The sequence below is a fragment of the Parambassis ranga genome, chromosome 5 (genome assembly GCF_900634625.1).
Source record: "Parambassis ranga chromosome 5, fParRan2.1, whole genome shotgun sequence".
Taxonomy (NCBI): domain Eukaryota; kingdom Metazoa; phylum Chordata; class Actinopteri; family Ambassidae; genus Parambassis; species Parambassis ranga.
Window position 1 is genome coordinate 7,427,912 of NC_041026.1, and position 24,129 is coordinate 7,452,040.

The 24,129-nt window shown below is 40.4% G+C and overlaps 1 protein-coding gene and 3 long non-coding RNA genes across 4 annotated transcripts in view; all 4 read left to right on the forward strand.

Annotated features, from left to right (window-relative positions):
• The window catches only part of LOC114435448 (basement membrane-specific heparan sulfate proteoglycan core protein-like), a gene marked incomplete at its 5' end in the record, with an annotated part of 184,095 nt that overhangs the window by 50,492 nt on the left and 109,474 nt on the right, over positions 1–24,129 (forward strand). The window lies entirely within an intron of this gene.
• LOC114436682 (uncharacterized) lies at positions 1,095–23,202 on the forward strand. Its single transcript, XR_003670702.1, has 8 exons — positions 1,095–1,143; positions 1,264–1,279; positions 1,372–1,454; positions 1,609–1,659; positions 1,768–1,830; positions 22,555–22,608; positions 22,871–22,942; positions 23,144–23,202. It is a non-coding gene; the product is annotated as an uncharacterized LOC114436682 (long non-coding RNA).
• Positions 10,490–11,242, forward strand: LOC114436689 (uncharacterized). Its single transcript, XR_003670710.1, has 5 exons — positions 10,490–10,508; positions 10,710–10,760; positions 10,878–10,934; positions 11,036–11,098; positions 11,199–11,242. It is a non-coding gene; the product is annotated as an uncharacterized LOC114436689 (long non-coding RNA).
• LOC114436704 (uncharacterized) lies at positions 21,936–22,441 on the forward strand. Its single transcript, XR_003670725.1, has 4 exons — positions 21,936–21,984; positions 22,105–22,120; positions 22,213–22,295; positions 22,405–22,441. It is a non-coding gene; the product is annotated as an uncharacterized LOC114436704 (long non-coding RNA).

Below are 24,129 nucleotides of genomic sequence, written 5' to 3' on the forward strand. Positions count from 1 at the left end.
AGCTATGAGCTGCTGCCTGGTAGCACTGATGGGACTGCACAGGATTCCTACATCATTCATGGACAGACACACACAGCAGCATATGTGTGCAGAGCTGGAAGAGGAGACCCAGAGTATCACTCTGATTACAGTGACCCAAAGTTTGTCTGGTCTGCAGGTCAGTTTGATTCTGTCCTCTCAGTAAGAAGAATTTATTCTGTCACTTTGATTCCTCTGTTTATTGAGAGAATCAGAATGAGCTGGTTGTGTGTCATTTTTTTCATCGTGTCATTTTTGTGTTCTGACTTTGTTCCTTTGACATGTTTTGTTTTTCAGGTTTTCATCCAGCAGCGTCTCTCACAGTGAATCCTGAGAGAGTCCAACACTTCACCTCTGAGTCTGCCTCACTGACCTGTGATGGAAACTCTACTGAGTGGAGAGTGAGGAAGTTCTCTGATGAAGGACGTCTGTCATCCTGTTCTAACTGGAGAACAATGACTGGATCCACATGTAACATCTACACATCACAGTCTGATACTGGTGTGTACTGGTGTGAGTCTGCATCAGGAGAGTTCAGCAACACAGTCAACATCACTGTACATGGTAGGTGATTTCTTACTATACACTAACCTCCACCTCACTGACTGATCTCTGACTGACGTCCTCTGACTGTCTCACAGATACAGACGTTGTCCTGGAGAGTCCTGTCAATAGTGTGACTGAAGGAGACTCTGTTACTCTTGGCTGCAGACTGAGAGGACAAAACAAACTTTCCAATGTGTTTTTCTATCACAATGACAAACTTGTTCAAAGTGATACCAGAGGGGAGCTGAAGATCTCTGCAGTGTCAGAGTCACATGAAGGTTTCTACAGGTGTGAACATTCAGGAAAGAAGTCACCTCAGAGCTGGATGTCAGTGAAAGGTGAGTAAAGATGTTTGATGCTCCTTTTTTGGTATATTACGGTAATGTTGTTTTGATTATTGTCTGTACTAATGACACCAAGTCCAATATAAGTTTATTAATGTATGTTTATTATTTCTAATAGTTGTATCAAGACCTGAAAGCTCCTCATCCTCAGTGCCATTAATTGTTGGACTGCTGTGTGGAATCATATTATTCTTTGTCATTGTGCTCTTACTGTATCACTACAGACAGTCCAAAGGTGAGACCTTTTTCTTCTGATGCATCATTTATTTACTATAAACTTTAAATGTGACACAGAATGACAGCAGAATATTTTTACATTATAAAACCATGTAACAACAAATGTCTTTTTTCACAGATTCCTGCTTTATCAGGTTAGTGCAGCACTCATCTCTAAACTTTTCTTCAACATGCATCAGTGCTTTCATGTTTCTGTATTAAATGTACTGTATGTGTTATTTTACAGGCTGTTCCAGTCAGAGAGCAGCAGTCAGGGCTCCAACAGAAATCAGGAAGTCAGTACGAATGAACACTGCTCTCCTCTCAATGGTCAGCACTTATTACATACTAATGTGGACTTTTATTTAACTTTTCTTCCTTCAGCTCACATTCATTAAAAGCTGAGATCTATTAGACATGTTCTCAAACATGAACCATCTGAATAAGGCAGACTGCTCTGACAGTTTCTGTGTTCTTTCTGAAGGTGATTCTCCCCTGTATGAGTCAGTCACTCCCTCTGGACACACTGGAAATGGTACAGTTTGTCTTTGTCTGGCTCACAAATGCATAAACTGGTTCATTTAATCTGTTAGGATTATAGATTTGAAATAAAACTCTAAATATAGATGTGTGTATATTACAGAAGCAAGTGGACCCCAAGATGTCACATACTCTGTAATTGAGCTGAAGAAGTTTGGAAAGAAGAGTGAGTACTCCAAGTACATGCAGTGTAGAAAATGAGACGATAGTTAAGAAAGATGTTGTTTTTTTATTGTCAAATATTGCCTTAACAGAGAGGACACACGAGGAAGAGGAGGGGTGTGTTTACTCTGAAGTGAAGATAGCAGGTACAGTCGCCTACAACAGTCTTTTGTGTTGAAATGTGTCGTCATAGCACCACACTGCAGGTAATTATTGGGTCAGCATGCTGTTAGTTACCTCATATCACCAGTAGATGGCAGCAGAGAGTCAAATCTTCCACATGGTCTGTGTGAGGTTCGGGTGTTTCTAAAAGTTTGAGATGGAATAATCCCGTGCTGCAGACAGACAGATGTAACATGAAGCTGACCTGTTCATGTTCTCACACATTACGTGTGCTCCACCATCAGCTCCTGCTGCAGATAATCTGCTGTATTCTCAGATCATCCACCACAAGAAAGGAAAGGCCAAGAATAAAACAGGTACAGTAAAGTCTGCATTCAGCTGCCATTGTTGTTATTGTGCAGTATTTACATGTATGCATCCACAGTTTACGTCATGTTTAAAGACTTAAAGCCGTGACACACAGTCAGTCTTTGTATAAATGGACGCTGCTGGTTAAGAACAACATCATGTTGAATGATCAGATTACAGTTCTAAATGAATCAGGCCTCCATTCACAGGAACATCAGCTCCTGCAGCTGCTGATGCAGCAGTTTATTCTGAAATCAGAGCAGGAGCAGCTCTCGGAGCTCATGCTGCCATGTAGGATTCATACTGTGAGTGATTTATTCTCCACAAAGTGCCACATGATGGATGACTGTGATAAACCATGTTCTGTCTTTGTGCTTCTCTTACAGGGCTGTGCAGAGACAAACAGAACCAAACAGAAGCTGTTTGGTTTTGGGAATCTGTCAATCTGAACCTTGTACATTTATTTGATGTTGATATATTTCATGCTCTGAATACTGTCCTAAAAACACACGCCTCTTCTACTGTCCATGTACTGCATCATTATTATTATTTACATCTGTTATCTTTTGTATTAAGCTCTGAATGTATCCTCATGTATCAGCACAGCTTTTTAGGAGAGACACCAGCAGTTATTGCATATATCTAATAATCCATGATCTATTTTCAAGGATCACATTTTATCAGCTGTTCTCACTGAAAACAGATTATGAGAGTTTAACATATGTTTTTGTTGAAATTTGGTCAGATTTACAATAAAGTTCATGTCTCCAGTGTTTCTGGTGTAATTGTATTTTTAATATATTTCTGTTTGGTTTGTACATATATGTGAAAGTGCTGGAGGAACAGGTCTTGGTGATTGTGCAGCAGTAACACAGCATGCATGTTTGGATTTGTCAGTGTAACAGTTGGTTTTTACATTTTATTTTATTCTTCACCCTGCATCAGCTCTGATTCTCATATCATTGGTAGTTCTGTGGTGGACTGTGGCTCCCCCTGCTGGCCTGCTGGGGTGAACAACTCTGTACTAAATTTATTGCTTCAATGTCTAAAAGCCAGTGGGTGACATCAGCCCTACTATTGTCTGTGGTCATTGTCGCCTTTTCTGTTGTCGTATGTGGGGGTCTTTCACACGTGTAAAATTAAATGTGTGGAAAATGTGCAAGATGATTGATACCTGGGAACTTTGTATATGCAGACTGTGTACAGGAAGTGTTCGTGCTCTGTGGTCAAAACCTTTGCAGCGGTGTGAGTTTTGATTAGCAGAATCCCACTTACAGCTCATTGTTTGTGTGAAGAGGACAGGAAATATAATCGTGTGAACTATGTGCTGTGGTTAGAGCTGCTGTCTGAAGTTGGAGGGGGACAAAGGAAGTAAGAGTCTATACTCAGAGGTAGAATTTGGTGAGACATTCTGATCACACCTTTTAATGAAACGTCACTTCTGTCTTCAGCATTATAATTATGAATAGATAGAACACTTTGTTCAGTTGTGCCTGATGTGAGGATGGGGCACACTTTGCTCTGTGTGCTGGACTTATTCTGTAAGTACATTTCTGACTTGTTGTTTCTGAAGAGTGTTTCACGTGGTCATGTTAACAGATCTGGAGAATAACTCAAGGAATGATGAAGATTTTACCGAGACTAATAACACAGTCAGATGTAATCATCGTGGAGGGAATACTGAACCAGTTCTTTGGAACCAGTTCTTGTTCTTGCCTAAAAGTCACTGAAGTTGGTTCTTTCACACAACCTGCTTAAGACTGAATTCTCAAAAGAGCAATTTTAAGAGCAAATAAATGCAAATAATTACCCAAAATATAAACTATGGAAGTATGTGGAGCTATATACATATAAATGTGCATGTATGCTACATCAGCTGTTGTGCAAATTGAGCAGAGAATGAATCATTGTGCAAAAACTGTTGGGAGGTAAACAATTGTTCATGTGCAGTTATTGGATTGGATATCAAGGTGCATAGATATATAAATAGATAAACAGTATTGCAGTTAATTATACTGCAAGTAAACATGTCAGCATGTCAGTCAGTGTGTATGTGTGGGGTACAGTCCGTTGTTACAGACTCCTGTCAGCTGTTGAGGAGTCTGATGGCGGAGGGAAAGAAAGAGTTCCTGAGTCTGGTGGTCCTGCACTTCACACTCCTGTACCTCCAGCCTGAGGGGAGGAGCGTGAACAGACCTTGTTGGGGGTGGATGGAGGCAGCTCTCCTGTGGACTCTGCGCTGGTAGCTGCTCTGCAGAGAGGGCAGAGGAGTTCTGGTGATCTTAGATGCAGGCGTTTGCGGTCCATGGCGGTAGAGCTGCCGTACCACACGGTGATGCAGCTGCAGATGGTCAGGATGGACTTTGGTGACATGCCAAACTTCCTCAGCCTCCTCAGGAAGTGCTGAGCTTTCTTGACCAGCTTTTTGGTGTTGAGAGTCCAGGTGAAGTCCTCCGTGATGTGGACCCCTAGATATTTCTAAGCTGCACTTCCAGTCCCCAGACAAACAGTGGCTGATGAGGTCTCCTCTCCTTCCTCATGTCCACTATCAACTCCTTAGTCTTGTCCGTGTTGTGGGTGAGGTTGTTGTACTCACACCATGTCACCAGAGTGGCCACCTCCCTCCTGTAGGCTGCCTCGTCCCCACCCGTGATTGCGATCACAACAGTGTCGTCTGCAAACTTCAGGATGATGTTGTCTGTCTGGGAGGCCACGCAGTCATGGGTGAACAGGGTGTAGAGGATGGGACTGAGCACACAGCCCTGTGGTGTGCAAATGTTTGCGACGATACTGGCTGAAGTCCTGTTCCCTATCCTGCCGCTTTGCAGGAGTTGATCCTCCTCAGGGCTTTGTTGTAAATTGTTATATCACTGCATGAAATAAACAGCAAATAAAATGGTTTATTCATTTTAGATGGAATGATACCGTTTTTGATGAAAACATTTATTTTAGTTGATTCTCTGCATGTACATGTTTTCATCAATATGCAGGAATTAGTAGCTTCAAATGATCATACTATGTCTCAGGGCCCAAACAGTAAGAGAAGCAGCACACGTTTTCACAAAAAAACTGAACTTTATTCACAGATTCTAATTGAATTACAAAGAATGAAGAATAAATCAAACTAGCAAACAAATGGGCCCTTCAAAGACAAGACAAAACACAACTCTACACAAAATAAGGAATAAGATAGCAGCTCAACAAACAGACTGACAACTGAGACAAAAGGGGAACACACATACTGGCTTGATCAACCCATTACAACACAGGGAAAAGGGGAAAATACCAAGGCAAACACAATAACAAAGCAAAGAAACACTCTTCCACCCCATGCTGTCAAAATGAGACAACAAAAATGTGTATTTTACTACAAAAATGTAGTAAAAGTAAAAGTAATACTGCCCCCTAGAGGATGATGGAAGGGAACACACCACAAATAAAATGTAAACTAAATGTGTGCGCCTCATTTAGAGTGCAGTGCAGTGCAACAAACTTAATGTGAAACTAAAGCAAACACAGCCATCACACTGTGAGAGGAAGGAAATGCCTGATAAATAAAGACACATTTATGTGTTTTCATGATCATATCCTGCCATAGCTAAGATCACATATGAGTTTTTATTGAATATGTTTGATGTCTGAACTTTTTGAAATTTTTTTATCATAGTGCTCTTTACACTCCTCTGCAGTGGGCATGCTGAAGGTAATTGAAATCTCCATTTACCGCATCACTTTTCTGTCACTGTTCCTGTTTTTGTCACTATATTACAACACACAGGTTGTGAATAGCAGAGTGCATCAACATGTTTGTGTTGTTTCTAGATGCTGTGCTGGATGGAGGAAGGAGAAGAAGGCCACTGGGAATATATAATCAACAAGAACGGTCAAACTTTTGTCCCCTACAATTCACATAAAACCTACACATTAGACATTCAGTCTAAAGATATCAGCGGTAAATACCAGTGTGCTGCTCACCACAAGAGCTCCGGTAACACTGAGGATAGTAATACTATACATTTGACTGTTTTAGGTAAGTTCCAGTCCAGTATATAATAATGAAGTTTAAGGTTGATGCTTTTCTCACCCTGTGTTCACAGCTAACATTGTAACTCGCACATATAAGCAGAACAGGGAAGGTGTTTTAAGCATTGTTTTTGTCATGACATCAGATAAACCCACGGCCACACTGACTGCAGACAAGACAACCACATCAGTAGGAGGCAGTGTGAAGCTGACCTGCTCGTTGGAGGGCTCAGTCGGCTGGACGTTCCAGTGGTTCAGAAGAGTTCCAGGCAGCACTGAAGATCCAGTTGAAAAACATGATGGAGAAAACAAAGTTGTCAATGTGCTGCAAGGAGGCATCTACAGATGCAGAGGATTAAGAGGAGAACCACCTTTCTACTCTGATATAAGCAAAGGTGTCACCGTTGATATAACCTGTGAGTTCAGTAAAATCTGATCACCATCAGAATTAGTGATGACACCTTTAATGTTTCACTGGTGATGTTTCTGTTTGTATCCCAACCGCTCATATCTGGTGGAAGCAGATTCCAACGAGGCTGTTTTAACACGGCAGCCTGACTGGAATCAGTTATTCAGCGGTGAGAGGATCAAGCTGACATGTGAGGTCCAGGGAGGGGAAGGCACCGAGTGGGTGTATGAATGGAGAAGAGCCGGGTCAGATACACACCCGACACACAGTAATCTCTGGGACTTCAGTGTGTCCGAGTCCAGCAGTGGACAGTACAAATGTAAGACTCGATGTAGAGATGACCCCTATTCCTCGACTGAGTGGAGTAAAGCCATCATGTTGTCTGTATCACGTAAGTCGTGTTTGTAGGGTTCTCAGTATTGAAGCTGCTCTAATGTTATATCCCCTGCACAGGATGTATTCTAACACATGGAAATTGTTTTTCTAAAAATCCCTCACAGCTCGACCAAAGGCCGAGCTGAGTGCCAACATGAAAGCCATTCCACTAGGAGGCAATGTTACTCTGTACTGCTCTGTGAACCCAGCATCTTCTGGATGGAAATACTCCTGGTTCAGAGATGAGGAACTGTCTAGACCTCTGAAACCTGAGGATGCTGTTTTCTATTCAAATGAACAAATCATTGTGTCGCAGGAAGGAACCTACCGGTGCAGGGGTAAGAGAGGAGAACCGGTTTACTACACTGAGGACAGTGATCCTTTCCTTTCTTTAACCTGGACAGTCCCAAATAAGGCTGTTGTGACTCTGCAACCTAACTGGACTCAGATATATGAAGGAGAGAAGATCAGTGTCAGATGTGAGATCCAAGGAGGAGACACTGAGTGGGGTTATGAATGGAAAGCACCAGACTCCAACAAACCTTCAAATCAGAATGAGTACAGGATTAGTTCTGCTTCTTCATCACACAGTGGAGCCTACAGCTGTAAGGGCTACATGAACAATGAACATACAAGTAAGTGTTATTTTATTGATAAAACTCTAAATCTGCAATCTGACAGTCTGTTTTTACATCATCTCTTTCCAACAGTTAAACCCCGACCTGTCCTCACTGTGTCTCCATCATGGCTGAGTCCTGGAGCCTCAGTAACTCTGAGCTGTGAGGTTGAACATCCACCTGCAGGATGGAGGTTCTACTGGTATAAAGCTGTTCCTGGTCTGTCAAAGAACTCTTGGTCTTACAGCTATGAGCTGCTGCCTGGTAGCACTGATGGGACTGCACAGGATTCCTACATCATTCATGGACAGACACACACAGCAGCATATGTGTGCAGAGCTGGAAGAGGAGACCCAGAGTATCACTCTGATTACAATGACCCAAAGTTAGTCTGGTCTGCAGGTCAGTTTCTTTGTGGCCCTTCTGTTCTCATGACAACAAGAAAGTCTAAAATTATAAATACATTTTTCAGGTTACTCACTGAGGGTATTTGGTAATAATGCTCTTATAGTATTTTCATCGTGTTTCATGTGGCATGGGTTCTTGTTTTGTTTTTCAGGTTTTCATCCAGCAGCGTCTCTCACAGTGAATCCTGACAGAGTCCAACACTTCACCTCTGAGTCTGTCTCACTGACCTGTGAGGGAAACTCTACTGAGTGGAGAGTGAAGTTGTTTACTGATAACAAGTTGTTATTTGACTGTAGTTCTGTGGGGACAATGAAAGGATCCACATGTAATGTTCATTTTAAATGGTCCGGTAATGGTGTGTACTGGTGTGAGTCAGGATCAGCATTCAGCAATGCAGTTAACATCACTGGACAGTAAGCTTTTCCAACATCACTTTTGCTTTTTAGGAATTAGAAAATGAGGATTATTTAACAATCGTTTATGAATCATCCAAAGTTTCTTACCATTACCGTTGACTGTTTTACAGACAAAGAGGTTGTCATGGTGAGCCCTGCCCATCCTGTGACTGAAGGAACGTCTGTGTCTCTCGGCTGCAGGCTGAGGACAGAAAAAGTTCTTTCTGGTGTGTTTTTCTATAAAAATGACAAACTCATCCAAAGTGACACCAGAGGAGAGCTGGACATCTCTGCAGTGTCAAAGGCAGATGAAGGCTTCTACAGGTGTCAGTGTTCAGGACATGTGTTACGGCCCCCGGGCCGTTTGTATGATTTGTGGATTGTATGTGTGAACCTAATGAATGGACACTGAACAGGCTGAGCTGGAGCTGCATGGATTGGGGGACTGAAGACCTGACGCTGCGTGATTGGGTTGCTCCTCAACCAATCACCAGGCTGCACTTCAGGAAGCCCATTGAAAAGGCGACGGAAACGACACACCGACGGGAAAAGACTTGGAGCCCTGTTTGGCATGAGTTCTCTCCCCCTCTCTCTCTCTGGCATAGCTTATTTGATTGCTTGCTTGTTGTGTGGAATAGTAAGAACTGGTTAATTGAGTTTCGCCTCATTTGTACGTTCATTTGTAACTTGTTTTGTGGAAACCGCTTCTGTGTGAACCCTTTTGGTACGCGGTCCCTTTTTGTTTCGGTAGTAAGAAAGTCTTAGTATGTAATTCCAACCTCGTGGTTGTGATTGTTCGTTCTGGTACTATTTGTGTTAGTTTATCCGTATAGAAAAGTGTTGCATTGTATTTATTTCACCTTCCACCGGCCGATTATTTAGTGGCCTGTTTTATTCCACCTGTTGACGTAATCAGGTGTGTTCTTTTGTTTGTTCTTTTGTTTGATTTACCTTATACGGCTTTGGCAGGGTTCCTGTTCACTTTTCGTTTCCTTTTGTATTGTAAATTATTGTAACGTGTTAAATTCTTGGTTATTATAATCACTTGCTGAATAATCAGTAAACAACTTTAAACCAGTCTCTTTGTCCTGATTGGTCAATGTTCTCAACCCTCTCTCCCCTAGCGGAGGGTTGTAACAACATGAATCACCACAGAGTTGGATGGCAGTTAAATGTGAGTCATTTCTTTACTTTTGTCAGTAGTAGTAGTAGTTGTGATGTGATGGTGGACAGTGATGCTAGACTGATCATTTCTTTACAGCTGTAACCAGGCCTGAAAGCTCCTTATTTCTTACTCTGTTGATCGTCGGGCTGGTTTGTGGAATTTTAATGCTGATTCTGCTGCTGCTGCTTCTGTGTCGTGACAAACACTCAAAGGGTCAGACCATTTCTTTGTCATACATACTATGTCCATTACACCACAATCAGTTCAACAATACAGATGTTTTCTCACTACCCTTACATATTTTGGAAATTATAAATAAACTGTCTTTCTCACAGATTCATGCTTTGTCAGGTTGGTACAACATCCCGGTCTCTCATTGTCAACATACCAGGATTCAGTTCTCTCTTATCTGTTGAGTATTTACAAAACATCTTTGGGGCCCAGCAGATCTCAGAGCACTACGGCAGAGCACGCGATCAACCAGGATGAAGCTCAGTGCAGTCCACACACTTCTTCACCTCACGTGAGAGGTGATTGATAAGTGATCAATTGATCACTTGAAGTGATTGATTGATTCAAGGCCTGCAGGACAAGTTTGTCTTTGTCTTTGTTCAGTCCTCTGTTAGCTCTTTCTCAGGTTCACGAGGACACGTGACATCACAAATGAAGATTGATCCATTTCAACCCTTTCAACATTAGATTGATATTTCAGTCATGAACATGGAACACACTGCATCTCTGTGTGTTCATGGGGGCAGGAACTTGTCCTGATGGGACCTGAAAATGGAGACCATGTGACAGGATGTGTAAAATGTGTTTGTGTGTTTCAAGTTGATCTTTACCTAACCCTTTATCCTTATTAACTTTATTTATCCTTCTGTGTAAAAACATAAGTCAAACCTCAGACTTATCAATCACCAGTTGTGTTGTTAAATGTAACACTTCCATGTCTTATTAGCTGTTTGTAATTCATATGATGTGATAATAACAACTAACCTCATCTCGATTCTCACTCTGTAGGTGATGTGTCCGTCTATGAAACAATCAAAGAGCCTGAAAACACAGAACATGGTACAGTATACAGCCAGATGTTTTGAGTCCAGACAAGTTACAGTTACAAATACTCCAATGATATGTTTAAGGTCACAGTAACATGTTGACATTCTAAAGTGTAACTATATGTTTCAGGTGAATCCAGTGACGTCACATATTCTTTGATTGAACTTAAAAGTGCGACTAAGAAAGGTGAGCACCACATACAGCAGCTGGAAAAGCTAGCAGCACGTAGGTGCTTTTATATGCCAGTAATACCTGAAGAAAGCTCATTCATCTGGGTCTTTTAACAGGGAAGAAGCAGAAACCAGTGGAGAGCTGTGTTTACTCAGACGTGAAGATAAGATCATCTGCAGGTACACGGCGTTACAACAACTGTTAATAAAGTATATTTGTGTTTTTATTCTCCCTGCTGTGAAGTCACTTTTCAATACTGCCACATGTTTATATTCACAGGACAACCAGCCCCTGCTGCTGCAGCTGATGGAGCTGTTTATGCTGAAGTCATACGAAGGACAGGTCTTTGTGCAGCAACAACACAACATGCATGTTTAGATTTGTCAGTGTAACAATTCACTTGTACAGATTGTTGACCCTGCATCTCTGTCTTCATCTCTTTTCCAGATCAATAAAGAGTTCAGTAGAGTTCAATGAAACCAGCAGGATGGATGACAAAAAATAAAAAAAACATCATGAACAAAATACAGATTTTAACACATTTATTCTCCTGTTTATAATGTGAATATTTCCATTGTAAGTTGATACACTTTACAAAATGCAGCAGTGTGTGGAATTTCATCTTCATACAGGTTTATGTGTAATTATAGTAATTTGTTGTGTTTCTATGTATGATGTTTAATTGTTGATAAATTCTGAAGCTGCAAGCTTACAACAGACCAGACATTGTACAAAAGGAAGTAATGAAACCTCAGAGTTTATAAAGAGACACCCTTGCAGACGTGCCTTGAACCTGTGGCTCCCCCTGCTGGTCTGCAGGGGTGACTCAACTGGTTCCAAAAAGAGGTCAGAGAGAGTATGACTTATGATTTTAATATTTTTTATTAAATTAATTCATGCAATAAATGATGCTGTTTTAGTTGTTTTGTTGATTCGAGACAGTTAAGTAACATCACACCTGCTATTGTGGTGGCAGTGGAGGGGGGTGGGGGGAGAAATAGCTTATGACTAATACCTGTGTTCTCAGATATCTATTCATTTTAATTTGTAGGAGGTTTACAGGAAGTGTCTGTGTTCTGTGGTCAATCCTTTTGCAGCTGTCTGACTTTTGTTCAGAACCTCCCTCACCCTTCATTGTGTGTCTATAATTTTTTGGTTTGTGTTTAATTGTTACTTTGTCGCATTCTCCTATAGTTTATATTGCAACATTTGTCATAGTGCTTGAATGCAGTGCAATGGTGTGTGGAAGGAGGCAGCTATAGGTACAAAAAATGTCTGCTCAAGGTGAATGTACAAAGTTCCTCTTGTTTATTTTAATGTTTGGGTGTGTCCTGAACACGTTTTGCTCAGAGCTGCTGTTTTCAGACATTTCATTGTTGGTTTATATCTCAGCACAGGTAATGAACAGATAAAATAACAGCACAATATGTGTTCAGATAATGACATTATTTATAAGTGATGAAACACAAATCACATTTCCTGTTTAACTTCTGAAGTGTTAACCTGATATTTTTGTTTTGACTAGTTATAAATAAGCAATTCTACAGGTGTGAACATTCAGGAAAGAAGTCACCTCAGAGCTGGACTTAAAGCAGGTTCAGAGCTGGATGTGAGGAGAGGATTAACACTTGTATTCATTTACATAAAGATAACTGTGAGTAAAAACATCATCAGCCACTTATGAAGCCACTTATGCACATCAGGAGATGTGCATAAGTGGCTTCATGTCAGAGCAGCTCTAACCACTTCTTCTGCTTGTTGACAGAATGATGAAACGTCCTAAAAAGTCAAGCCACAGTCTGACAGACCACAAGAAGAAGTGGAAGTTGTTGCTCTCCACACAGAGGTGGGTTTGTCAACTGTGTCACCACAGTAACATCACATATAGTTGTGTTGCTTCTTGGAGTCTGCATCCCTGGTATGTACACCTATATGTTTGTTTATATATATAGTGAGTTGTCCTGAGTTCACCTTTTTGACTTGAGTCTATTTTTCTTGGTGTTCAGCGTGAATGGAGCTGAGGTGGGCGGGGAAGCTCACGCTGTGATACGGCAACCGCCTATCAGTTAAAGCAGTCATGCTCTGATGTCTTTATTAACATGTAAACTAGCGATTTAATGTCATAGTTAGGAGGTTCCGATCTTTATTTTAGTGTTCAGCACACTTTTCTATGGACATACTGAAGGTTACATTTATTTCCTGTTCATACATATTACCATTAGTCATCAGTCAATTACTGAGGAGTTTGTTGGTGACATTTGATGTTATAAATGTATCTCAGCAGGTCAGGATGATAACTTTGGGCCTGATTATAAGTCACACAGCTGGACTGAGATATTCTCTGATAAGACGATCACCCTCAGATGTAACATTCGGGGAGCTGTGAAAGTGCCGATTCAGGTATAATCAATCTCAGGGCTGCCCCTAACCAGACAGGGGCCCAGAGCAAGATTTTCAAACTTAGAAAGGGAGGGGTATTCAGATTGACCACTAGATGTCAGTAAATCCTAACCCTGGTTCTTTGTTCAGTCACAATAACTAAAACTTATTGGTTTTCATTTAGATCATTTTGTGTAATAAACCATATTTTGATTGTTCTAAAGTTGGTGGTGTTGGCTGGTGTTTACACACATTATGTAAAAAAAATCTCTGCTGCATGTTGATGGAAGATATGAATGAGGTGTTCCTTTATTCATCTACGGCTGAAAGTAAAACATCACATTGACATCATGTCGTTAGTTCGCTCCTCAAAAATCACAGTCATAGTTAAGGATGGTCCTCTGACACCCGAGGCTCTGACACATGCGCGGTAGCTCATGAAGCAATTGTTCCGAACCACTGTGCCAAGGCTTGCTTTGGTCACGTGACTAGTGACGTTTGAAGCAGTTGAGTGCTTCGAACATCATACGAGTCATGTGATTGGTTCGGGTTGTGAATTGCTTGGTGGGATCGAGTGTGTTCAGGTATATGACATCCCTATTTAATGTAGATATATCAATACATAGTAATAGATTAATTAGTTATATAATTAAATATTAGCTACATTGATACATTTATTAAATATGAGTTATATATATTACGTAGATACACAAATTCGAACACAAACAATTATTTTTATTATTTATATCTAAGAATTCCATAGCGTTAAACACAGTTAATCGCAATTTGTCATTGTGTACATTTTAGTAAAAGAAATGTTATTGATCACGTTTCTCTTGCATAGGCAAAACCCTCTATTTGTGTGTGGAGGACCCCTCGCTGATTCGCATCTCATAAGTTTTGAACCCAGACCCTCTAGAACCTAAACCAACAATGATACTACACCACCATCCAGCTTCATTCTCTACCTGTTGTGGAAAATATTGTTGTATATATATGAATATATGAATATGCTCTTGGAATGTTGGATTTGGCCTAAAGCATGTTGATTTCTTAGTGTTGTCCAGAACTGAGGAAATGTTTTGAAGTATCAGGACATAGTGTCATTGCTGTCCTCGACTTTGTGTCTCGATCTGATGTGAGAAAGCAGGATGGAAATGTAAACCTAATAAATATTTATCCACTTCAAATGTAACTTTGTATAACAACTTTGTGCAGTGAAACTGATGTATTTTATTGTGTCTGCCTGAAACCATTCAACCATGTAGTGTAGTCGAACGAGACTGCGCACGGTGATTCAAATCCCTAACAATCCATGAACCTGTAACACACCGCAATTCATTTTATTCACCACTAGATGTCCTACTCGAGCACTGTGTCATTGAAGCCTCGAGTAATGAACCATTTCTTGAACCATGGAAGGTTCAACAAAGTCTTGAAAATCACTAATAATGACAAGCTCATTTACCTCCAGGAGCTGTTACCTGCCTTGTAACCATCGTCAGAGTCTCCCAGAGGAGCCACAGCACCCTCTGTTAACCCTCTTGCCCCTCCCACTGGGCTGGAGTATTTTGACTTCATACTTCTTTTACACAGGTAAGTATTTTATACCTCCCAAACACACATAGAAACCATGCAAACAATATTTCTGTTCACAGAAATAGTAATTCCCACATCTACTCAGTTTAAACATTATTTTTAACAAACGGAAGTCAGCTGACTAGAAGCGCGCGACTCTCTGATGTTTAAAGGGCAGAGAAACGCCGGCACGCTGTGCCTGCCCACTTGCTCGTCAGGACGTCACAGCGTGACACCGCGTCGCGCCCGTGAGCGGTGCGCAGTGTAAGTATATGTGTATGGAGTTATGAGTAAAGCCACCAAGTGTGAACCCTTAATTTAATTTAATTGTGACAACAAGATGTAAAATGCTTCAATTCAACAGTCTGATGTTTTATGCATGTGCAGTGTTTAAAGTACAATAACATTTATAGGGACCAGACTAAACCTTTGCAGAGAAACATGTTCATATGTGTGAAGAGGACAGGAAATATAACCATGTGAAACTGCTGTGGTCAGAGCTGCTGTCTAAAGTTGGAGGGGGACAAAGGAAGGAAGAGTCTATACTCAGAAGGTGATGTAGGTGAGACATTCTGATCACACCTTTTAAGGAAACGTCACTTCTGCCTTCAGCATTATAATTATGAATAGATAGAACACTTTGTTCAGTTGTGCTGGATGTGAGGATGGGGCACACTTTGCTCTGTGTGCTGGACTTATTCTGTAAGTACATTTCTGACTTGTTGTTTCTGAAGAGTGTTTCTGAGCAGACTGGTGTCTTTATGAACGTCGGCTGCTGATATGTCTCTGTTTTACACTGAAGTTCTGCTGGATTTGGCTCCACACATCTACATTGTGTATATATAGTGTTTTAATGTTGTGATTGATCACTTTCTTTTGGTTTGATGATGTCTGATGAGGTTTTAATCTTTATTTCAGTGTTCAGCACACTCCTCTACGGACACACTGAAGGTGACAAATTATACTTTGTCTTTATTTTTCTCTTCATTTGTATATTACACAAAGTATTTATCTCCTGTTTATCAACTTCTCAGTGTTTTATATTATATTGTGTATTAGATTGATGATCATTTTAATCACTAATCATACAATGAATGTGATTAGATTACAGGGACAGATGTTTATCATTAAGGAGAACATATTTTACTGAAGAGTTTGTTGTTTTTAAAAAGATGATGCAATTTATCTCATTCCACGGCACGATACTTGCCTGCTAATCGAGCTCCTAGCATGCTAGTCGTCCTTGATAATTAATTTTCTTTCTCTATGCACAGTTTATTTAAAGGAGCACACGTTCTCGTTTCTATTATGTGTTCAATAGTTAAGATGCCACAAAAAGCGGAAGCAAAGTCCTAAAAGCATATAGCTAAAATGAAATTATGAAATAATATGAAATAATAATAAATCAAACACTTGAATTTCTCTTGTCATGAGCGATATGAGCGACAAAGTGAACAGAACTTTTACAGCAGCTGTACTTTCAGCCACAAAAGTGATTTTACAGCTTTAGTCTCTCTTGGTGTGAACACAGGGTTAAATGATATTTGGTTCTTTCACACAGCCTGTTTAAAGCTGGAGGTCTGCAGGCAGAACCTCAGGATATTGTTGTAGTCACTGTGAATAATAAATGATAGATCTGTGAGACAGGACACTGAACTAGACACACCGTGACACTACATCACACTTCTCATTCTGTCTTTGACTGTTTTTTACTGACTGTTTCATTTTTTCTTCCTCACAGCAGATAAACCTCAGGCCTCACTGAGAGCAGACAAAACAGTCATACCAGCAGGGGGCAGCGTAACACTGACCTGCTCTGTGGACGTCTCTTCAGGGTGGAAGTACTACTGGTACAGACGTACCTCAGAGTCTTCTGTAGGTCAACCAATAAATGATCAATCAGACACTGTCAGTGTTTCAGAAGGAGGAATCTATCAGTGCTACGGACAAAGAGGAGTCCCAGTGCTCTACACAGCAGGCAGCAATAAAGTCACCATTAATGAAACTGGTGAGTTTAATAATTAGTTCTGAAATGAAACAACATGAACTTTTTGAAATGTTTCATCTGACACCTTTAGTGTGACATGTAACATCACTATTGACTGACTGGATGTTTCTATGTGAACAGTTCCCAGAGTCACTCTGCTGCACAGCTTGCCTCAGATATTCATTGATGAGATGATCACCCTCAGATGTGACATTCAGGGAGTTGAAGGACGTCAGTGGACATATGAATGGACACATGAGAGGTCCAACATTCCTGCAACATCCAATGAATACAGAATCCACAGAGCTTCCTCTGCTGACAGTGGAGAATACAGATGTTGGGGCAGGAAAGAGAATTTATACACATTGTGGAGTTATGCCTTCATATTGACTGTATCAGGTAAGCTGGACATCTGTTATCCAGAATACAGTCTCATGTTCTGTAATGTTTTCATGTAAATACAACTAAAACCAACGAAACGATTTTAATCCAGTGAAACATCTCACAGTGTCAAAGAATATCAGAGTAACTTAATGTTCTGCACAGTTCCAGTTCCTTCTCTTCACTTAAGTGATTGAAGTTTCATGACAATATCAGTGTTTACAAACCTTCCTTTTTGGTTCCTGTTTGTAATGAATCTTTGCTGGAACTGATTTTATTCATGACTCATTAAAGGGTCATGATGTAACAGATTTTCTTTACTCATTCATACTCTAAGTTTTTACTTGTTTTATTTTTCTTTATAAACCTCACAGCATATAAACCTCGGGCCTCACTGAGAGCAGACAAGACAGTTGTACCAGCAGGGGGCAGTGTAACACTGACCTGCTCTGTGGATGTCTCTTCAGGGTGGAAGTACTACTGGTACAGACGTACCTCAGAGTCTTCTGAAGCTCAGATAATAAAAAGTGAAGCATCAAGTAAGACTGTCAGTGTTTCAGAAGGAGGCATCTATCAGTGCAGAGGAGGAAGAGGAGGAAGAGGAGGAGACCACGTTTACTACACAGAGTACAGTGCTGCTGTCACAGTGGAGAAAAGAGGTGAATGAAGGGTCTTTGTTCTGAAATAAAATCACTTCCATTCATAATGAACATCACTGTAACTCCTGATAATGATGTGTTTTTATCTGTTGGTTAAATTCTTATTTTTATCCACATTGTGTGTTTGTTGGAAACAGTTTCCCATAAAGCTGTGATCACACAGCAGCCCAGCTGGACTCAGATATTCAGAGGAGAGGAGATAACTCTGAGATGTCAGATCCAGAATGGAGGAGACACTGAGTGGGAGTTTGAATGGAGAACAGGCAGATCACAACAAATTCAAAGACACAGTGAACTCTGGGTTATCACTGCATCTGATTCCAGTCGTGGACAGTACTGGTGCAGAGGTAAACAGAGAGTGGACAAGTTCTCCTCAACAGAGTGGAGTAATGCTTTCACCTTAGCTGTATCTGCCAGTAAGTAATATCATATTTCATCCAAGAGATCATAAAAGTTTCCTTAAAAACTTTCCTTTTTGCTTTTTTTGTTTCCTTTTGTAATTAATTGTTTCAAAATGAGTTTATAACGGTTAAAAGACATGGTGAAATTTTACAAAATAAACCTGTATTGACTGTCATTGTAACAAATTGTCATAGTTATACTCATAATCAAAAGTGATTTTTTTTCAGTAATTCTCATCCTAACATAATCTTTTAACCAGCTTTGTTTTTCCCTGCAAATCTCACAGCAGATAAACCTCGGGCCTCACTGAGAGCAGACAAGACAGTCATACCAGCAGGGGGCAGCGTAACACTGACCTGCTCTGTGGACGTGTCTTCAGGGTGGAAGTACTACTGGATCAGACATGCGTATTCTGTAGGTCAACCAATAACTGATCAATCAGACACTGTCAGTGTTTCAGAAGGAGGAATCTATCAGTGCTTTGGAGGAAGAGGAGGAAGATGAGGAAGAGGAGACCCAGTGTTCTTCACATATGGCAGCAATGAAGTCACCATTAAGGAAACTGGTGAGTTTAATAATTAGTTCTGAAATGAAACAACATGAACTTTTCAAATGTTTCATGTGTTTGTCAGTAATGAAGAAAAGAGACATTTTGTTACCAACAGAAACAAAAAACATTGATTACATGTCAGAAGCTCCTCCTGCTCTGATGATGCTGAAAAATCAGAACTTTACTTTCTTCATTTTTAGACAGGACTGATCCAAATTGCACCTCAGTTATATTAATGTTGCTTGTTACTGTGTTAATACTTCCTCTTCCTCAGCACCACTGAGCTCCATGTTTTAAATCAGAAGCTTTTGTTGCATTTCTTCCCCTTAAAGTTGGTTTTTGTGGAGTAAACCTGTCTGTCTCTCTTCAGAAGTGGACAGAGGAATATTAACAATGTTGAGCTGTTGGACTAATGAAAAATAATCACTGGAATTTATTGAATGAAATAAAATGATGTCAACATAAAATGTAATCAGAGTAAATACTGGGACACCAAACCACAGCACTTTGTTACAGAGTTCAGCTGTTAAAAGATCAATATGATAAGAAATATTTAAGGTTATCACACTTTCTGCTGACTGACTGGATGTTTCTATGTGAACAGTTCCCAGTGTCACTCTGCAGCACAGCTGGCCTCAGATATTCATTGATGAGACGATCACCCTCAGATGTGACATTCAGGGAGTTGAAGGACGTCAGTGGACGTATGAATGGACACATGAGAGGTCAAACATTCCTTCAACATCCAATGAATACAGAATCAACAGAGCTTCCTCTGCTGACAGTGGAGAATACAGATGTCGGGGCAGGAAAGAGAATTTATCCACAACAAAGTGGAGTGAAGCCTTCACATTGATTGTATCAGGTAAGATGGACATCTTTTATCCAGAATAAAGTGTCATGTTGTGTAATGTTTTCATGTAAATATAACTAAAACCAACAAAATTATTTTAATCCAACTGATTCTGTGTTTGATTTTAATCCAGTAAATCCATTATTCTTTACTGGAGGTGAATTCATTTATATTTGGAGATCATGATGTAACAGATTTTCTTTACTCATTCATACTCTAATTTTTAAATTGTTTTATTTGTCTTATAAACTTAACTGCAGATAAACCTCAGGTCTCACTGAATGCAAACAAGACGGTCCTACCAGCAGGGGGCAGTGTGACTCTGACCTGCTCTGTGAAACAGTCCTCTGGATGGAAATACTTCTGGTACAGAGATCAGAAATCCTCTGAACCTCTGACCACACAGGAGGCTGTTTCACTTTCAGACCAACAAATCAGAGTCTCAAAGGAAGGAGAGTACTGGTGCAGAGGAGGAAGAGGAGGAAGAGGAGGAGACCCACTTTACTACACAGAGTACAGCCAATCAGTGAAGATCAACACACTTGGTGAGTTGTATGTAACACACAATGTCTGCTGTGATCTTGTATCAGGATGAATCAAATATGAACAGATATGAACTTGTTGTGTTTCAAAGCTTCAATCAGACCTGTTGTGACTCTGCAACCTAACTGGACTCAGATATATGAAGGAGAGAAGATCAGTGTCAGATGTGAGATCCAAGGAGGAGACACTGAGTGGGATTATGAATGGAAAGCACCAGACTCCAACAAACCTTCAAATCAGAATGAGTACAGGATTAGTTCTGCTTCTTCATCACACAGTGGAGCCTACAGCTGTAAGGGCTACATGAACAATGAACATACAACAACAGAGTGGAGTGATCCAGTCAGACTGACAGTATCTGACAGTAAGTGTTATTTTATTGATAAAACTCTAAATCTGCATTCTGACAGTCTGTTTTAACATCATCTCTTTCCAACAGTTAAACCCCGACCTGTCCTCACTGTGTCTCCATCATGGCTGAGTCCTGGAGCCTCAGTAACTCTGAGCTGTGAGGTTGAACATCCACCTGCAGGATGGAGGTTCTACTGGTATAAAGCTGTTCCTGGTCTGTCAAAGAACTCTTGGTCTTACAGCTATGAGCTGCTGCCTGGTAGCACTGATGGGACTGCACAGGATTCCTACATCATTCATGGACAGACACACACAGCAGCATATGTGTGCAGAGCTGGAAGAGGAGACCCAGAGTATCACTCTGATTACAGTGACCCAAAGTGTGTCTGGTCTGCAGGTCAGTTTGATTCTGTCCTCTCAGTGAGAAGAATTTATTCTGTCACTGTGATTCCTCTGTTTATTGAGAGAATCAGAATGAGCTGGTTGTGTGTCATTTTTTCATCGTGTCATTTTTGTGTTCTTACTTTGTTCCTTTGACATGTTTTGTTTTTCAGGTTTTCATCCAGCAGCGTCTCTCACAGTGAATCCTGACAGAGTCCAACACTTCACCTCTGAGTCTGTCTCACTGACCTGTGAGGGAAACTCTACTGAGTGGAGAGTGAGGAAGTTCTCTGATGAAGGACGTCTGTCACCCTGTTCTAACTGGAGAACAATGACTGGATCCACATGTAACATCTACACATCACAGTCTGATACTGGTGTGTACTGGTGTGAGTCTGCATCAGGAGAGTTCAGCAACACAGTCAACATCACTGTCCATGGTAGGTGATTTCTTACTATACACTAACCTTCACCTCACTGACTGATCTCTGACTGATGTCCTCTGACTGTCTCACAGATACAGACATTATCCTGAAGAGTCCTGTCAATAGTGTGACTGAAGGAGACTCTGTTACTCTTGGCTGCAGACTGAGAGGACAAAACAAACTTTTCATTGTGTTTTTCTATCACAATGACAAACTTGTTCAAAGTGATACCAGAGGGGAGCTGAAGATCTCTGCAGTGTCAGAGTCACATGAAGGTTTCTACAGGTGTCAACATTCAGGAAAGAAGTCACCTCAGAGCTGGATGTCAGTGAAAGGTGAGTAAAGATGTTTAATGCTCCTTTTTTCGTATATTACGGTAATGTTGTTTTGATTATTGTCTGTACTAATGACACCAAGTCCAATATAAGTGTATTAATGTATGTTTATTATTTCTAATAGTTGTATCCAGACCTGAAAGCTCCTCATCCTCATTGCCATTAATTGTTGGACTGCTGTGTGGAATCATATTATTCTTTGTCATTGTGCTCTTACTGTATCACTACAGACAGTCCAAAGGTGAGACCTTTTTCTTCTGATGCATCATTTATTTACTATAAACTTTAAATGTGACACAGAATGACAGCAGAATATTTTTACATTATAAAACCATGTAACAACAAATGTCTTTTTTCACAGATTCCTGCTTTATCAGGTTAGTGCAGCACTCATCTCTAAACTTTTCTTCAACATGCATCAGTGCTTTCATGTATCTGTATTAAATGTACTGTATGTGTTATTTTACAGGCTGTTCCAGTCAGAGAGCAGCAGTCAGGGCTCCAACAGAAATCAGGAAGTCAGTACGAATGAACACTGCTCTCCTCTCAATGGTCAGCACTTATTAAATACTAATGTGGACTTTTGTTTAACTTTTCTTCATTCAGCTCACATTAAGGTTTGGAATAAAATTGTATAAATATAGATGTGTGTATGTTACAGAAACAAGTGGACCCCAAGATGTCACATACTCTGTAGTTGAGCTGAAGAAGTTTGGAAAGAAGAGTGAGTACTCCAATTACATGCAGTGTAGAAAATGAGACGATAGTTAAGAAAGATTTAGTTTTTTATTGTCAAATATTGTCTTAACAGAGAGAACACATGAGGGAGAGGAGGGGTGTGTTTACTCTGAAGTGAAGACAGCAGGTACAGTCGCCTACAACAGTCATGTTTGTGTTGAAATGTGTCGTCATAGCACCACACTGCAGGTAATTATTGGGTCAGCATGCTGTTAGTTACATCATATCACCAGTAGATGGCAGCAGAGAGTCAAATCTTCCACATGGTCTGTGTGAGGTTCGGTGTTCCTAAAAGTTTGAGATGGAATAATCCCGTGCTGCAGACAGACAGATATAACATGAAGCTGAACTGTTCATGTTCTCACACATTACGTGTGCTCCACCATCAGCTCCTGCTGCAGATAATCTGCTGTATTCTCAGATCATCCACCACAAGAAAGGAAAGGCCAAGAATAAAACAGGTACAGTAAAGTCTGCATTCAGCTGCCATTGTTGTTATTGTGCAGTATTTACATGTATGCATCCACAGTGTACATCATGTTTAAGGACTTAAAGCCGTGACACACAGTCAGTCTTTGTATAAATAGACACTGCTGGTTAAGAACAACATCATGTTGAATGATCAGATTACAATTCTAAATGAATCAGGCCTTCATTCACAGGAACATCAGCTCCTGCAGCTGCTGATGCAGCAGTTTATTCTGAAATCAGAGCAGGAGCAGCTCTCGGAGCTCATGCTGCCATGTAGGATTCATACTGTGAGTGATTTATTCTCCACAAAGTGCCACATGATGGATGACTGTGATAAACCATGTTCTGTCTTTGTGCTTTTTTTTTATATTGATATATTTCATGCTCTGAATACTGTCCTAAAAACACATGCCTCTTCTTCTGTTCATGTACTGCATCATTATTATTATTTACATCTGTTATCTTTTGTGTTAAGCTCTGAATGTATCCTCATGTATCAGCACAGCTTTTTTTAGCAGAGACACCAGCAGTTATTGCATATATCTAATAATCCATGATCTATTTTCAAGGATCACATTTTATCAGCTGTTCTCACTGAAAACAGATTATGAGAGTTTAAAATATATTTTTGTTGAAATTTGGTCAGATTTACAATAAAGTTCATGTCTCCAGTGTTTCTGGTGTAATTGTATTTTTAATATGTTTCTGTGGTGTTTGTGTACATATATGTGAAAGTGTTGGTCTGTTGTCTGTGCTGGAGGAACAGGTCTTGGTAATTGTGCAGCAGTAACACAGCATGCATGTTTGGATTTGTCAGTGTAACAGTTGGTTTTTACATTTTATTTTATTCTTCACCCTGCATCAGCTCTGATTCTCATATCATTGGTAGTTCTGTGGTGGACTGTGGCTCCCCCTGTTGGCCTGCTGGGATGAACAACTCTGTACTAAATGTATTGCTTCAATGTCTAAAAGCCAGTGGGTGACATCAGCCCTGCTGTTGTCTGTGGTCATTGTCGCCTTTTCTGTTGTGGTATGTGGGGGTCTTTCACACGGTGCAAAATTAAATGTGTGGAAAATGTGCAAGATGATTGATACCTGTGGTCTCTGATATCATGGTATGGATATATTACTATTCTGGACCATGTCATAGTGCTCTGAGCCACAGCTGCATTGTGAG